A 16463-nucleotide genomic window follows, 5' to 3' on the forward strand; every position below is an offset into this window, starting at 1 on the left:
GTTGATCGCAGAGTATTGGGACTGCGCCTAATCGATTTCACTCGCAAAATTACGTCGGAATAGTGCATGGAAGAATTTATTCCAGCACTTTTCAAAATCGCGAAAATTTTCGCCAAAAATGCATAGGGGTTAGCCTTACTTTTTCTTCATTTTTGGGGCCGAAAATTTATGGTCTCAGATTCGATTTAAATGACCCTCCCCCGACTAATTGGACCACCAGGAACTCAGAAAACGCAGCGAAAAGAGCGTGGGATCAACAGGAGAGAAATTACGAAGGAAAAAGCACCTGCTGAAAAATGTAGAAAACACAGGGTCTCGTTTTTCGGCTCTAACTTTTGATGCGTTGATCGCAGCGTATTGGGACTGCGCCCAATCGATTTCTCTCGCAAAATTACGTCGGAATAGTGCATGAGAGAATTTATTCCAGCACTTTTCAAAATTGCGAAAATTTTCGCCAAAAATGCAAAGGGGTTAGCCTTACTTTTTCTTCATTTTTGGGGCCGAAAATTTATGGTCTCAGATTCGATCTAAATGACCCTCCCCCGACTAATTGGACCACCAGGAACTCAGAAAACGCAGCGAAAAGAGCGTGGGATCAACAGGAGAGAAATTACGAAGGAAAGAGCACCCGCTGAAAAATGTCGAAAACACAGGGTCTCGTTTTTCGGCTCTAACTTTTGATGCGTTGATCGCAGCGTATTGGGACTGCGCCCAATCGATTTCTCTCGCAAAATTACGTCGGAATAGTGCATGAGAGAATTTATTCCAGCACTTTTCAAAATCGCGAAAATTTTCGCCAAAAATGCAAAGGGGTTAGCCTTACTTTTTCTTCATTTTTGGGGCCGAAAATTTATGGTCTCAGATTCGATTTAAATGACCCTCCCCCGACTAATTGGACCACCAGGAACTCAGAAAACGCAGCGAAAAGAGCGTGGGATCAACAGGAGAGAAATTACGAAGGAAAAAGCACCTGCTGAAAAATGTAGAAAACACAGGTTCTCGTTTTTCGGCTCTAACTTCTGATGCGTTGATCGCAGCGTATTGGGACTGCGCCCAATCGATTTCTCTCGCAAAATTACGTCGGAATAGTGCATGAGAGAATTTATTCCAGCACTTTTCAAAATCGCGAAAATTTTCGCCAAAAATGCAAAGGGGTTAGCCTTACTTTTTCTTCATTTTTGGGGCCGAAAATTTATGGTCTCGAATTCGATTTAAATGACCCTCCCCCGACTAATTGGACCACCAGGAACTCAGAAAACGCAGCGAAAAGAGCGTGGGATCAACAGGAGAGAAATTACGAAGGAAAAAGCACCTGCTGAAAAATGTCGAAAATTCGGGTTTTCGTTTTTTGGCTGTAACTTTCGATGCGTTGATCGCAGCGTATTGGGACTGCGCCCAATCGATTTCTCTCGCAAAATTACGTCGGAATAGTGCATGAGAGAATTTATTCCAGCACTTTTCAAGACCGCGAAAATTTTCGCCAAAAATGCAAAGGGGTTAGCCTTACTTTTTCTTCATTTTTGGGGCCGAAAATTTATGGTCTCGAATTCGATTTAAATGACCCTCCCCCGACTAATTGGACCACCAGGAACTCAGAAAACGCAGCGAAAAGAGCGTGGGATCAACAGGAGAGAAATTACGAAGGAAGAAGCACCTGCTGAAAAATGTCAAAAATTCAGGTTTTCGTTTTTTGGCTGTAACTTTCGATGCGTTGATCGCAGCGTATTGGGACTGCGCCCAATCGATTTCTCTTGCAAAATTACGTCAAAATAGTGCATGAGAGAATTTATGCCAGCACTTTTCAAAATCGCAAAAATTTTCGCCAAAAATGCAAAGGGGTTAGCCTTACTTTTTCTTCATTTTTTGACCTCAAAATTTTTCGTCTCCGAATTGATTCGTATGACTCTTTCCCGACCAATTGGACCCCAAGGAACTCAGAAAACGCAGCAAAAGGAGCGTGGGATCAACGAGAGAGAAGATACGAGGAAAAAAGCACCTGCTGAAAAATGTCGAAAACTCAGGTTCGAGTTTTTCGGCTCTAACTTTTGATGCGTTGATCGCAGCGTATTGGGACTGCGCCCAATCGATTTCTCTCGCAAAATTACGTCGGAATAGTGCATGAGAGAATTTATTCCAGCACTTTTAAAAATCGCGAAAATTTTCGCCAAAAATGCAAAGGGGTTAGCCTTACTTTTTCTTCATTTTTGGGGCCGAAAATTTATGGTCTCAGATTCGATCTAAATGACCCTCCCCCGACTAATTGGACCACCAGGAACTCAGAAAACGCAGCGAAAAGAGCGTGGGATCAACAGGAGAGAAATTACGAAGGAAAAAGCACCTGCTGAAAAATGTCGAAAACACAGGTTCTCGTTTTTCGGCTCTAACTTTTGATGCGTTGATCGCAGCGTATTGGGACTGCGCCCAATCGATTTCTCTTGCAAAATTACGTCAAAATAGTGCATGAGAGAATTTATGCCAGCACTTTTCAAAATCGCAAAAATTTTCGCCAAAAATGCAAAGGGGTTAGCCTTACTTTTTCTTCATTTTTGGGGCCGAAAATTTATGGTCTCAGACTCGATTTAAATGACCCTCCCCCGACTAATTGGACCACCAGGAACTCAGAAAACGCAGCGAAAAGAGCGTGGGATCAACAGGAGAGAAATTACGAAGGAAAAAGCACCTGCTGAAAAATGTAGAAAACACAGGTTCTCGTTTTTCGGCTCTAACTTCTGATGCGTTGATCGCAGCGTATTGGGACTGCGCCCAATCGATTTCTCTCGCAAAATTACGTCGGAATAGTGCATGAGAGAATTTATTCCAGCACTTTTCAAAATCGCGAAAATTTTCGCCAAAAATGCAAAGGGGTTAGCCTTACTTTTTCTTCATTTTTGGGGCCGAAAATTTATGGTCTCGAATTCGATTTAAATGACCCTCCCCCGACTAATTGGACCACCAGGAACTCAGAAAACGCAGCGAAAAGAGCGTGGGATCAACAGGAGAGAAATTACGAAGGAAAAAGCACCTGCTGAAAAATGTCGAAAATTCGGGTTTTCGTTTTTTGGCTGTAACTTTCGATGCGTTGATCGCAGCGTATTGGGACTGCGCCCAATCGATTTCTCTCGCAAAATTACGTCGGAATAGTGCATGAGAGAATTTATTCCAGCACTTTTCAAGACCGCGAAAATTTTCGCCAAAAATGCAAAGGGGTTAGCCTTACTTTTTCTTCATTTTTGGGGCCGAAAATTTATGGTCTCGAATTCGATTTAAATGACCCTCCCCCGACTAATTGGACCACCAGGAACTCAGAAAACGCAGCGAAAAGAGCGTGGGATCGACAGGAGAGAAATAACGAAGGAAAAAGCACCTGCTGAAAAATGTCAAAAATTCAGGTTTTCGTTTTTTGGCTGTAACTTTCGATGCGTTGATCGCAGCGTATTGGGACTGCGCCCAATCGATTTCTCTTGCAAAATTACGTCAAAATAGTGCATGAGAGAATTTATGCCAGCACTTTTCAAAATCGCAAAAATTTTCGCCAAAAATGCAAAGGGGTTAGCCTTACTTTTTCTTCATTTTTTGACCTCAAAATTTTTCGTCTCCGAATTGATTCGTATGACTCTTTCCCGACCAATTGGACCCCAAGGAACTCAGAAAACGCAGCAAAAGGAGCGTGGGATCAACGAGAGAGAAGATACGAGGAAAAAAGCACCTGCTGAAAAATGTCGAAAACTCAGGTTCGAGTTTTTCGGCTCTAACTTTTGATGCGTTGATCGCAGCGTATTGGGACTGCGCCCAATCGATTTCTCTCGCAAAATTACGTCGGAATAGTGCATGAGAGAATTTATTCCAGCACTTTTAAAAATCGCGAAAATTTTCGCCAAAAATGCAAAGGGGTTAGCCTTACTTTTTCTTCATTTTTGGGGCCGAAAATTTATGGTCTCAGATTCGATCTAAATGTCCCTCCCCCGACTAATTGGACCACCAGGAACTCAGAAAACGCAGCGAAAAGAGCGTGGGATCAACAGGAGAGAAATTACGAAGGAAAAAGCACCTGCTGAAAAATGTCGAAAACACAGGTTCTCGTTTTTCGGCTCTAACTTTTGATGCGTTGATCGCAGCGTATTGGGACTGCGCCCAATCGATTTCTCTTGCAAAATTACGTCAAAATAGTGCATGAGAGAATTTATGCCAGCACTTTTCAAAATCGCAAAAATTTTCGCCAAAAATGCAAAGGGGTTAGCCTTACTTTTTCTTCATTTTTGGGGCCGAAAATTTATGGTCTCAGACTCGATTTAAATGACCCTCCCCCGACTAATTGGACCACCAGGAACTCAGAAAACGCAGCGAAAAGAGCGTGGGATCAACAGGAGAGAAATTACGAAGGAAAAAGCACCTGCTGAAAAATGTCGAAAACACAGGTTCTCGTTTTTCGGCTCTAACTTTTGATGCGTTGATCGCAGCGTATTGGGACTGCGCCCAATCGATTTCTCTCGCAAAATTACGTCGGAATAGTGCATGAGAGAATTTATTCCAGCACTTTTCAAAATCGCGAAAATTTTCGCCAAAAATGCAAAGGGGTTAGCCTTACTTTTTCTTCATTTTTGGGGCCGAAAATTTATGGTCTCAGACTCGATTTAAATGACCCTCCCCCGACTAATTGGACCACCAGGAACTCAGAAAACGCAGCGAAAAGAGCGTGGGATCAACAGGAGAGAAATTACGAAGGAAAAGGCACCTGCTGAAAAATGTCAAAAACACAGGTTCTCGTTTTTCGGCTCTAACTTTTGATGCGTTGATCGCAGCGTATTGAGACTGCGCCCAATCGATTTCTCTCGCAAAATCACGTCGGAATAGTGCATGAGAGAATTTATTCCAGCACTTTTCAAAATCGCGAAAATTTTCGCCAAAAATGCAAAGGGGTTAGCCTTACTTTTTCTTCATTTTTGGGGCCGAAAATTTATGGTCTCGGATTCGATTTAAAAGACCCTCCCCCGACTAATTGGACCACCAGGAACTCAGAAAACGCAGCGAAAAGAGCGTGGGATCAACAGGAGAGAAATTACGAAGGAAAAAGCACCTGCTGAAAAATGTCGAAAACACAGGTTCTCGTTTTTCGGCTCTAACTTTTGATGCGTTGATCGCAGCGTATTGGGACTGCGCCCAATCGATTTCTCTCGCAAAATTACGTCGGAATAGTGCATGAGAGAATTTATTCCAGCACTTTTAAAAATCGCGAAAATTTTCGCCAAAAATGCAAAGGGGTTAGCCTTACTTTTTCTTCATTTTTGGGGCCGAAAATTTATGGTCTCAGACTCGATTTAAATGACCCTCCCCCGACTAATTGGACCACCAGGAACTCAGAAAACGCAGCGAAAAGAGCGTGGGATCAACAGGAGAGAAATTACGAAGGAAAAAGCACCTGCTGAAAAATGTCGAAAACACAGGTTCTCGTTTTTCGGCTCTAACTTTTGATGCGTTGATCGCAGCGTATTGGGACTGCGCCCAATCGATTTCTCTCGCAAAATTACGTCGGAATAGTGCATGAGAGAATTTATTCCAGCACTTTTAAAAATCGCGAAAATTTTCGCCAAAAATGCAAAGGGGTTAGCCTTACTTTTTCTTCATTTTTGGGGCCGAAAATTTATGGTCTCAGACTCGATTTAAATGACCCTCCCCCGACTAATTGGACCACCAGGAACTCAGAAAACGCAGCGAAAAGAGCGTGGGATCAACAGGAGAGAAATTACGAAGGAAAAAGCACCTGCTGAAAAATGTCGAAAATTCAGGTTTTCGTTTTTTGGCTGTAACTTTCGATGCGTTGATCGCAGCGTATTGGGACTGCGCCCAATCGATTTCTCTCGCAAAATTACGTCGGAATAGTGCATGAGAGAATTTATTCCAGCACTTTTCAAAATTGCGAAAATTTGCGCCAAAAATGCAAAGGGGTTAGCCTTACTTTTTCTTCATTTTTGGGGCCGAAAATTTATGGTCTCAGATTCGATTTAAATGACCCTCCCCCGACTAATTGGACCACCAGGAACTCAGAAAACGCAGCGAAAAGAGCGTGGGATCAACAGGAGAGAAATTACGAAGGAAAAAGCACCCGCTGAAAAATGTCGAAAACACAGGTTCTCGTTTTTCGGCTCTAACATTTGATGCGTTGATCGCAGCGTATTGGGACTGCGCCCAATCGATTTCTCTCGCAAAATTACGTCGGAATAGTGCATGAGAGAATTTATTTCAGCACTTTTCAAAATCGCGAAAATTTCCGCCAAAAATGCAAAGGGGTTAGCCTTACTTTTTCTTCATTTTTGGGGCCGAAAATTTATGGTCTCAGATTCGATTTAAATGACCCTCCCCCGACTAATTGGACCACCAGGAACTCAGAAAACGCAGCGAAAAGAGCGTGGGATCAACAGGAGAGAAATTACGAAGGAAAAAGCACCTGCTGAAAAATGTCGAAAACACAGGTTCTCGTTTTTCGGCTCCAACTTTTGATGCGTTGATCGCAGCGTATTGAGACTGCGCCCAATCGATTTCTCTCGCAAAATCACGTCGGAATAGTGCATGAGAGAATTTAATCCAGCACTTTTCAAAATCGCGAAAATTTTCGCCAAAAATGCAAAAGGGTTAGCCTTACTTTTTCTTCATTTTTGGGGCCGAAAATTTATGGTCTCCGATTCGATTTAAAAGACCCTCCCCCGACTAATTGGACCACCAGGAACTCAGAAAACGCAGCAAAAAGAGCGTGGGATCAACAGGAGAGAAATTACGAAGGAAAAAGCACCTGCTGAAAAATGTCGAAAACACAGGTTCTCGTTTTTCGGCTCTAACTTTTGATGCGTTGATCGCAGCGTATTGGGACTGCGCCCAATCGATTTCTCTCGCAAAATTACGTCGGAATAGTGCATGAGAGAATTTATTCCAGCACTTTTCAAAATCGCGAAAATTTTCGCCAAAAATGCAAAGGGGTTAGCCTTACTTTTTCTTCATTTTTGGGGCCGAAAATTTATGGTCTCAGACTCGATTTAAATGACCCTCCCCCGACTAATTGGACCACCAGGAACTCAGAAAACGCAGCGAAAAGAGCGTGGGATCAACAGGAGAGAAATTACGAAGGAAAAAGCACCTGCTGAAAAATGTCGAAAACACAGGGTCTTGTTTTTCGGCTCTAACTTTTGATGCGTTGATCGCAGCGTATTGGGACTGCGCCCAATCGATTTCTCTCGCAAAATTACGTCGGAATAGTGCATGAGAGAATTTATTTCAGCACTTTTCAAAATCGCGAAAATTTCCGCCAAAAATGCAAAGGGGTTAGCCTTACTTTTTCTTCATTTTTGGGGCCGAAAATTTATGGTCTCAGATTCGATTTAAATGACCCTTCCCCGACAAATTGGACCACCAGGAACTCAGAAAACGCAGCGAAAAGAGCGTGGGATCAACAGGAGAGAAATTACGATGGAAAAAGCACCTGCTGAAAAATGTCGAAAACACAGGTTCTCGTTTTTCGGCTCTAACTTTTGATGCGTTGATCGCAGCGTAATGGGACTGCGCCCAATCGATTTCTCTCGCAAAATTACGTCGGAATAGTGCATGAGAGAATTTATTCCAGCACTTTTCAAAATCGCGAAAATTTTCGCCAAAAATGCAGAGGGGTTAGCCTTACTTTTTCTTCATTTTTGGGGCCGAAAATTTATGGTCTCAGATTCGATTTAAATGACCCTCCCCCGACTAATTGGACCACCAGGAACTCAGAAAACGCAGCGAAAAGAGCGTGGGATCAACAGGAGAGAAATTACGAAGGAAAAAGCACCTGCTGAAAAATGTAGAAAACACAGGGTCTCGTTTTTCGGCTCCAACTTTTGATGCGTTGATCGCAGCGTATTGGGACTGCGCCCAATCGATTTCTCTCGCAAAATTACGTCGGAATAGTGCATGAGAGAATTTATTTCAGCACTTTTCAAAATCGCGAAAATTTCCGCCAAAAATGCAAAGGGGTTAGCCTTACTTTTTCTTCATTTCTGGGGCCGAAAATTCATGGTCTCAGATTCGATTTAAATGACCCTTCCCCGACTAATTGGACCACCAGGAACTCAGAAAACGCAGCGAAAAGAGCGTGGGATCAACAGGAGAGAAATTACGAAGGAAAAAGCACCTGCTGAAAAATGTCGAAAACACAGGTTCTCGTTTTTTGGCTGTAACTTTCGATGCGTTGATCGCAGCGTATTGGGACTGCGCCCAATCGATTTCTCTCGCAAAATTACGTCGGAATAGTGCATGAGAGAATTTATTCCAGCACTTTTCAAAATTGCGAAAATTTGCGCCAAAAATGCAAAGGGGTTAGCCTTACTTTTTCTTCATTTTTGGGGCCGAAAATTTATGGTCTCAGATTCGATTTAAATGACCCTCCCCCGACTAATTGGACCACCAGGAACTCAGAAAACGCAGCGAAAAGAGCGTGGGATCAACAGGAGAGAAATTACGAAGGAAAAAGCACCTGCTGAAAAATGTCGAAAACACAGGTTCTCGTTTTTCGGCTCTAACTTTTGATGCGTTGATCGCAGCGTATTGAGACTGCGCCCAATCGATTTCTCTCGCAAAATCACGTCGGAATAGTGCATGAGAGAATTTAATCCAGCACTTTTCAAAATCGCGAAAATTTTCGCCAAAAATGCAAAAGGGTTAGCCTTACTTTTTCTTCATTTTTGGGGCCGAAAATTTATGGTCTCCGATTCGATTTAAAAGACCCTCCCCCGACTAATTGGACCACCAGGAACTCAGAAAACTCAGCGAAAAGAGCGTGGGATCAACAGGAGAGAAATTACGAAGGAAAAAGCACCTGCTGAAAAATGTCGAAAACACAGGTTCTCGTTTTTCGGCTCTAACTTTTGATGCGTTGATCGCAGCGTATTGGGACTGCGCCCAATCGATTTCTCTCGCATAATTACGTCGGAATAGTGCATGAGAGAATTTATTCCAGCACTTTTCAAAATCGCGAAAATTTTCGCCAAAAATGCAAAGGGGTTAGCCTTACTTTTTCTTCATTTTTGGGGCCGAAAATTTATGGTCTCAGACTCGATTTAAATGACCCTCCCCCGACTAATTGGACCACCAGGAACTCAGAAAACGCAGCGAAAAGAGCGTGGGATCAACAGGAGAGAAATTACGAAGGAAAAAGCACCTGCTGAAAAATGTAGAAAACACAGGGTCTCGTTTTTCGGCTCTAACTTTTGATGCGTTGATCGCAGCGTATTGGGACTGCGCCCAATCGATTTCTCTCGCAAAATCACGTCGGAATAGTGCATGAGAGAATTTATTCCAGCACTTTTCAAAATCGCGAAAATTTTCGCCAAAAATGCAAAGGGGTTAGCCTTACTTTTTCTTCATTTTTGGGGCCGAAAATTTATGGTCTCGGATTCGATTTAAAAGACCCTCCCCCGACTAATTGGACCACCAGGAACTCAGAAAACGCAGCGAAAAGAGCGTGGGATCAACAGGAGAGAAATTACGAAGGAAAAAGCACCTGCTGAAAAATGTCGAAAACACAGGTTCTCGTTTTTCGGCTCTAACTTTTGATGCGTTGATCGCAGCGTATTGGGACTGCGCCCAATCGATTTCTCTTGCAAAATTACGTCAAAATAGTGCATGAGAGAATTTATTCCAGCACTTTTCAAAATCGCGAAAATTTTCGCCAAAAATGCAAAGGGGTTAGCCTTACTTTTTCTTCATTTTTGGGGCCGAAAATTTATGGTCTCAGATTCGATTTAAATGACCCTCCCCCGACTAATTGGACCACCAGGAACTCAGAAAACGCAGCGAAAAGAGCGTGGGATCAACAGGAGAGAAATTACGAAGGAAAAAGCACCCGCTGAAAAATGTCGAAAACACAGGTTCTCGTTTTTCGGCTCTAACATTTGATGCGTTGATCGCAGCGTATTGGGACTGCGCCCAATCGATTTCTCTCGCAAAATTACGTCGGAATAGTGCATGAGAGAATTTATTTCAGCACTTTTCAAAATCGCGAAAATTTCCGCCAAAAATGCAAAGGGGTTAGCCTTACTTTTTCTTCATTTTTGGGGCCGAAAATTTATGGTCTCAGATTCGATTTAAATGACCCTCCCCCGACTAATTGGACCACCAGGAACTCAGAAAACGCAGCGAAAAGAGCGTGGGATCAACAGGAGAGAAATTACGAAGGAAAAAGCACCTGCTGAAAAATGTCGAAAACACAGGTTCTCGTTTTTCGGCTCTAACTTTTGATGCGTTGATCGCAGCGTATTGAGACTGCGCCCAATCGATTTCTCTCGCAAAATCACGTCGGAATAGTGCATGAGAGAATTTAATCCAGCACTTTTCAAAATCGCGAAAATTTTCGCCAAAAATGCATAGGGGTTAGCCTTACTTTTTCTTCATTTTTGGGGCCGAAAATTTATGGTCTCCGATTCGATTTAAAAGACCCTCCCCCGACTAATTGGACCACCAGGAACTCAGAAAACGCAGCGAAAAGAGCGTGGGATCAACAGGAGAGAAATAACGAAGGAAAAAGCACCTGCTGAAAAATGTCGAAAACACAGGTTCTCGTTTTTCGGCTCTAACTTTTGATGCGTTGATCGCAGCGTATTGGGACTGCGCCCAATCGATTTCTCTCGCAAAATTACGTCGGAATAGTGCATGAGAGAATTTATTCCAGCACTTTTCAAAATCGCGAAAATTTTCGCCAAAAATGCAAAGGGGTTAGCCTTACTTTTTCTTCATTTTTGGGGCCGAAAATTTATGGTCTCAGACTCGATTTAAATGACCCTCCCCCGACTAATTGGACCACCAGGAACTCAGAAAACGCAGCGAAAAGAGCGTGGGATCAACAGGAGAGAAATTACGAAGGAAAAAGCACCTGCTGAAAAATGTAGAAAACACAGGGTCTCGTTTTTCGGCTCCAACTTTTGATGCGTTGATCGCAGCGTATTGGGACTGCGCCCAATCGATTTCTCTCGCAAAATTACGTCGGAATAGTGCATGAGAGAATTTAATCCAGCACTTTTCAAAATCGCGAAAATTTTCGCCAAAAATGCATAGTAGCCTTACTTTTTCTTCATTTTTGGGGCCGAAAATTTATGATCTCCGATTCGATTTAAAAGACCCTCCCCCGACTAATTGGACCACCAGGAACTCAGAAAACGCAGCGAAAAGAGCGTGGGATCAACAGGAGAGAAATTACGAAGGAAAAAGCACCTGCTGAAAAATGTCGAAAACACAGGTTCTCGTTTTTCGGCTCTAACTTTTGATGCGTTGATCGCAGCGTATTGGGACTGCGCCCAATCGATTTCTCTCGCAAAATTACGTCGGAATAGTGCATGAGAGAATTTATTTCAGCACTTTTCAAAATCGCGAAAATTTCCGCCAAAAATGCAAAGGGGTTAGCCTTACTTTTTCTTCATTTTTGGGGCCGAAAATTTATGGTCTCAGATTCGATTTAAATGACCCTCCCCCGACTAATTGGACCACCAGGAACTCAGAAAACGCAGCGAAAAGAGCGTGGGATCAACAGGAGAGAAATTACGAAGGAAAAAGCACCTGCTGAAAAATGTCGAAAACACAGGTTCTCGTTTTTCGGCTCTAACTTTTGATGCGTTGATCGCAGCGTATTGAGACTGCGCCCAATCGATTTCTCTCGCAAAATCACGTCGGAATAGTGCATGAGAGAATTTAATCCAGCACTTTTCAAAATCGCGAAAATTTTCGCCAAAAATGCATAGGGGTTAGCCTTACTTTTTCTTCATTTTTGGGGCCGAAAATTTATGGTCTCCGATTCGATTTAAAAGACCCTCCCCCGACTAATTGGACCACCAGGAACTCAGAAAACGCAGCGAAAAGAGCGTGGGATCAACAGGAGAGAAATAACGAAGGAAAAAGCACCTGCTGAAAAATGTCGAAAACACAGGTTCTCGTTTTTCGGCTCTAACTTTTGATGCGTTGATCGCAGCGTATTGGGACTGCGCCCAATCGATTTCTCTCGCAAAATTACGTCGGAATAGTGCATGAGAGAATTTATTCCAGCACTTTTCAAAATCGCGAAAATTTTCGCCAAAAATGCAAAGGGGTTAGCCTTACTTTTTCTTCATTTTTGGGGCCGAAAATTTATGGTCTCAGACTCGATTTAAATGACCCTCCCCCGACTAATTGGACCACCAGGAACTCAGAAAACGCAGCGAAAAGAGCGTGGGATCAACAGGAGAGAAATTACGAAGGAAAAAGCACCTGCTGAAAAATGTAGAAAACACAGGGTCTCGTTTTTCGGCTCCAACTTTTGATGCGTTGATCGCAGCGTATTGGGACTGCGCCCAATCGATTTCTCTCGCAAAATTACGTCGGAATAGTGCATGAGAGAATTTATTTCAGCACTTTTCAAAATCGCGAAAATTTCCGCCAAAAATGCAAAGGGGTTAGCCTTACTTTTTCTTCATTTTTGGGGCCGAAAATTTATGGTCTCAGATTCGATTTAAATGACCCTTCCCCGACTAATTGGACCACCAGGAACTCAGAAAACGCAGCGAAAAGAGCGTGGGATCAACAGGAGAGAAATTACGAAGGAAAAAGCACCTGCTGAAAAATGTCGAAAACACAGGTTCTCGTTTTTCGGCTCTAACTTTTGATGCGTTGATCGCAGCGTAATGGGACTGCGCCCAATCGATTTCTCTCGCAAAATTACGTCGGAATAGTGCATGAGAGAATTTATTTCAGCACTTTTCAAAATCGCGAAAATTTTCGCCAAAAATGCAAAGGGGTTAGCCTTACTTTTTCTTCATTTTTGGGGCCGAAAATTTATGGTCTCAGATTCGACTTAAATGACCCTCCCCCGACTAATTGGACCACCAGGAACTCAGAAAACGCAGCGAAAAGAGCGTGGGATCAACAGGAGAGAAATTACGAAGGAAAAAGCACCTGCTGAAAAATGTCGAAAACACAGGTTCTCGTTTTTCGGCTCTAACTTTTGATGCGTTGATCGCAGCGTATTGGGACTGCGCCCAATCGATTTCTCTCGCAAAATTACGTCGGAATAGTGCATGAGAGAATTTATTCCAGCACTTTTCAAAATCGCGAAAATTTTCGCCAAAAATGCAAAGGGGTTAGCCTTACTTTTTCTTCATTTTTGGGGCCGAAAATTTATGGTCTCAGACTCGATTTAAATGACCCTCCCCCGACTAATTGGACCACCAGGAACTCAGAAAACGCAGCGAAAAGAGCGTGGGATCAACAGGAGAGAAATTACGAAGGAAAAAGCACCTGCTGAAAAATGTCGAAAACACAGGGTCTTGTTTTTCGGCTCTAACTTTTGATGCGTTGATCGCAGCGTATTGGGACTGCGCCCAATCGATTTCTCTCGCAAAATTACGTCGGAATAGTGCATGAGAGAATTTATTTCAGCACTTTTCAAAATCGCGAAAATTTCCGCCAAAAATGCAAAGGGGTTAGCCTTACTTTTTCTTCATTTTTGGGGCCGAAAATTTATGGTCTCAGATTCGATTTAAATGACCCTCCCCCGACAAATTGGACCACCAGGAACTCAGAAAACGCAGCGAAAAGAGCGTGGGATCAACAGGAGAGAAATTACGAAGGAAAAAGCACCCGCTGAAAAATGTCGAAAACACAGGTTCTCGTTTTTCGGCTCTAACATTTGATGCGTTGATCGCAGCGTATTGGGACTGCGCCCAATCTATTTCTCTCGCAAAATTACGTCGGAATAGTGCATGAGAGATTTTATTTCAGCACTCTTCAAAATCGCGAAAATTTCCGCCAAAAATGCAAAGGGGTTAGCCTCACTTTTTCTTCATTTTTGGGGCCGAAAATTTATGGTCTCAGATTCGATTTAAATGACCCTCCCCCGACTAATTGGACCACCAGGAACTCAGAAAACGCAGCGAAAAGAGCGTGGGATCAACAGGAGAGAAATCACGAAGGAAAAAGCACCTGCTGAAAAATGTCGAAAACACAGGTTCTCGTTTTTCGGCTCTAACTTTTGATGCGTTGATCGCAGCGTATTGGGACTGCGCCCGATCGATTTCTCTCGCAAAATTACGTCGGAATAGTGCATGAGAGAATTTATTCCAGCACTTTTCAAAATCGCGAAAATTTTCGCCAAAAATGCAAAGGGGTTAGCCTTACTTTTTCTTCATTTTTGGGGCCGAAAATTTATGGTCTCAGATTCGATTTAAATGACCCTCCCCCGACTAATTGGACCACCAGGAACTCAGAAAACGCAGCGAAAAGAGCGTGGGATCAACAGGAGAGAAATTACGATGGAAAAAGCACCTGCTGAAAAATGTCGAAAACACAGGTTCTCGTTTTTCGGCTCTAACTTTTGATGCGTTGATCGCAGCGTAATGGGACTGCGCCCAATCGATTTCTCTCGCAAAATTACGTCGGAATAGTGCATGAGAGAATTTATTCCAGCACTTTTCAAAATCGCGAAAATTTTCGCCAAAAATGCAAAGGGGTTAGCCTTACTTTTTCTTCATTTTTGGGGCCGAAAATTTATGGTCTCAGATTCGATTTAAATGACCCTCCCCCGACTAATTGGACCACCAGGAACTCAGAAAACGCAGCGAAAAGAGCGTAGGATCAACAGGAGAGAAATTACGAAGGAAAAAGCACCTGCTGAAAAATGTCGAAAACACAGGGTCTCGTTTTTCGGCTCCAACTTTTGATGCGTTGATCGCAGCGTATTGGGACTGCGCCCAATCGATTTCTCTCGCAAAATTACGTCGGAATAGTGCATGAGAGAATTTATTTCAGCACTTTTCAAAATCGCGAAAATTTCCGCCAAAAATGCAAAGGGGTTAGCCTTACTTTTACTTCATTTTTGGGGCCGAAAATTTATGGTCTCAGATTCGATTTAAATGACCCTTCCCCGACTAATTGGACCACCAGGAACTCAGAAAACGCAGCGAAAAGAGCGTGGGATCAACAGGAGAGAAATTACGAAGGAAAAAGCACCTGCTGAAAAATGTCGAAAACACAGGTTCTCGTTTTTCGGCTCTAACTTTTGATGCGTTGATCGCAGCGTAATGGGACTGCGCCCAATCGATTTCTCTCGCAAAATTACGTCGGAATAGTGCATGAGAGAATTTATTCCAGCACTTTTCAAAATCGCGAAAATTTTCGCCAAAAATGCAAAGGGGTTAGCCTTACTTTTTCTTCATTTTTGGGGCCGAAAATTTATGGTCTCAGATTCGATTTAAATGACCCTCCCCCGACTAATTGGACCACCAGGAACTCAGAAAACGCAGCGAAAAGAGCGTGGGATCAACAGGAGAGAAATTACGAAGGAAAAAGCACCTGCTGAAAAATGTCGAAAACACAGGTTCTCGTTTTTCGGCTCTAACTTTTGATGCGTTGATCGCAGCGTATTGGGACTGCGCCCAATCGATTTCTCTCGCAAAATTACGTCGGAATAGTGCATGAAAGAACGTATTGCCCCAGCATCGACACAGTGCATCAAAAAATAGCTCCCAGCACGTTTCGAATCTGTCAAATTCGTACCCAAAATCCAAAGCGGCCAGCACTACTTCTCTTCTCCGGCAAAAAATTTCCAATCCGATATTGATGTGTATGTATAATGCCAGACTAATAAATTCCATCGCATAGTGAAGTAGTCATCTGGAAACACGAGAAGACCAGCATTCGAGGAAATATGAAAAAAGTACGCATAAATCTAATTATAATTCATTTTATTCCAGGTTACATGAGATAGTGACAATTGTTCGTCATACGTCATACATGGTGTTTCGCAGTGGTGTGTCGCACCCATACGGATGCCAAAACTCAAGACATATATTTATATATTTATGAACTACGATAATTAATGTTTCATCTAGTATCGTCCATATTCTGCTTAAAATAATGTCATATATACTGTACAGCTATTATATATTACAATAAGATATCATACATAATGATCATATTTGTACATTTCTATTTGTCACTTTAATCCTATTCGTCAACTTATATTAAAGTACTACACACTGACATTCAACAGTTGTACCAGAATTAAGGTATATTGAATAAAGTATACTGGAGTGAGTCTGAAACTGTGTGGCTATGACTGATTCATTACCCACCTCAGTGAAAATTCTGCGCTGATTTCACGTATTCCAGACGTAATATTTGATCCATTGCTCGCGGCTCCTTCGACCTGTGCGCAATCGATTCCTTTGGCAAAATAACGCCGATCTAGTGCATCAAAGAATTAATTCTATCTTCGGCCAAAACCGTCCAAATTCCGGCTGAAAACATCTAAAGTCAGCCTCGCTTTTTTTTGCGATTACTGAATCCATAAATCTTGTCCTACAATCCATTGCGCGGATCCTCGCTAGACTAACATGAGAACCATGAGGAAGCCAAGAAATACAATCAGAATATCGTAGAATCAACATGTGAGAGAATACTAAGAAAAACGCGAGTAAAAAATA

This window comes from Neodiprion lecontei, chromosome 3 (assembly GCF_021901455.1).
Source record: "Neodiprion lecontei isolate iyNeoLeco1 chromosome 3, iyNeoLeco1.1, whole genome shotgun sequence".
NCBI classification, from domain to species: domain Eukaryota; kingdom Metazoa; phylum Arthropoda; class Insecta; order Hymenoptera; family Diprionidae; genus Neodiprion; species Neodiprion lecontei.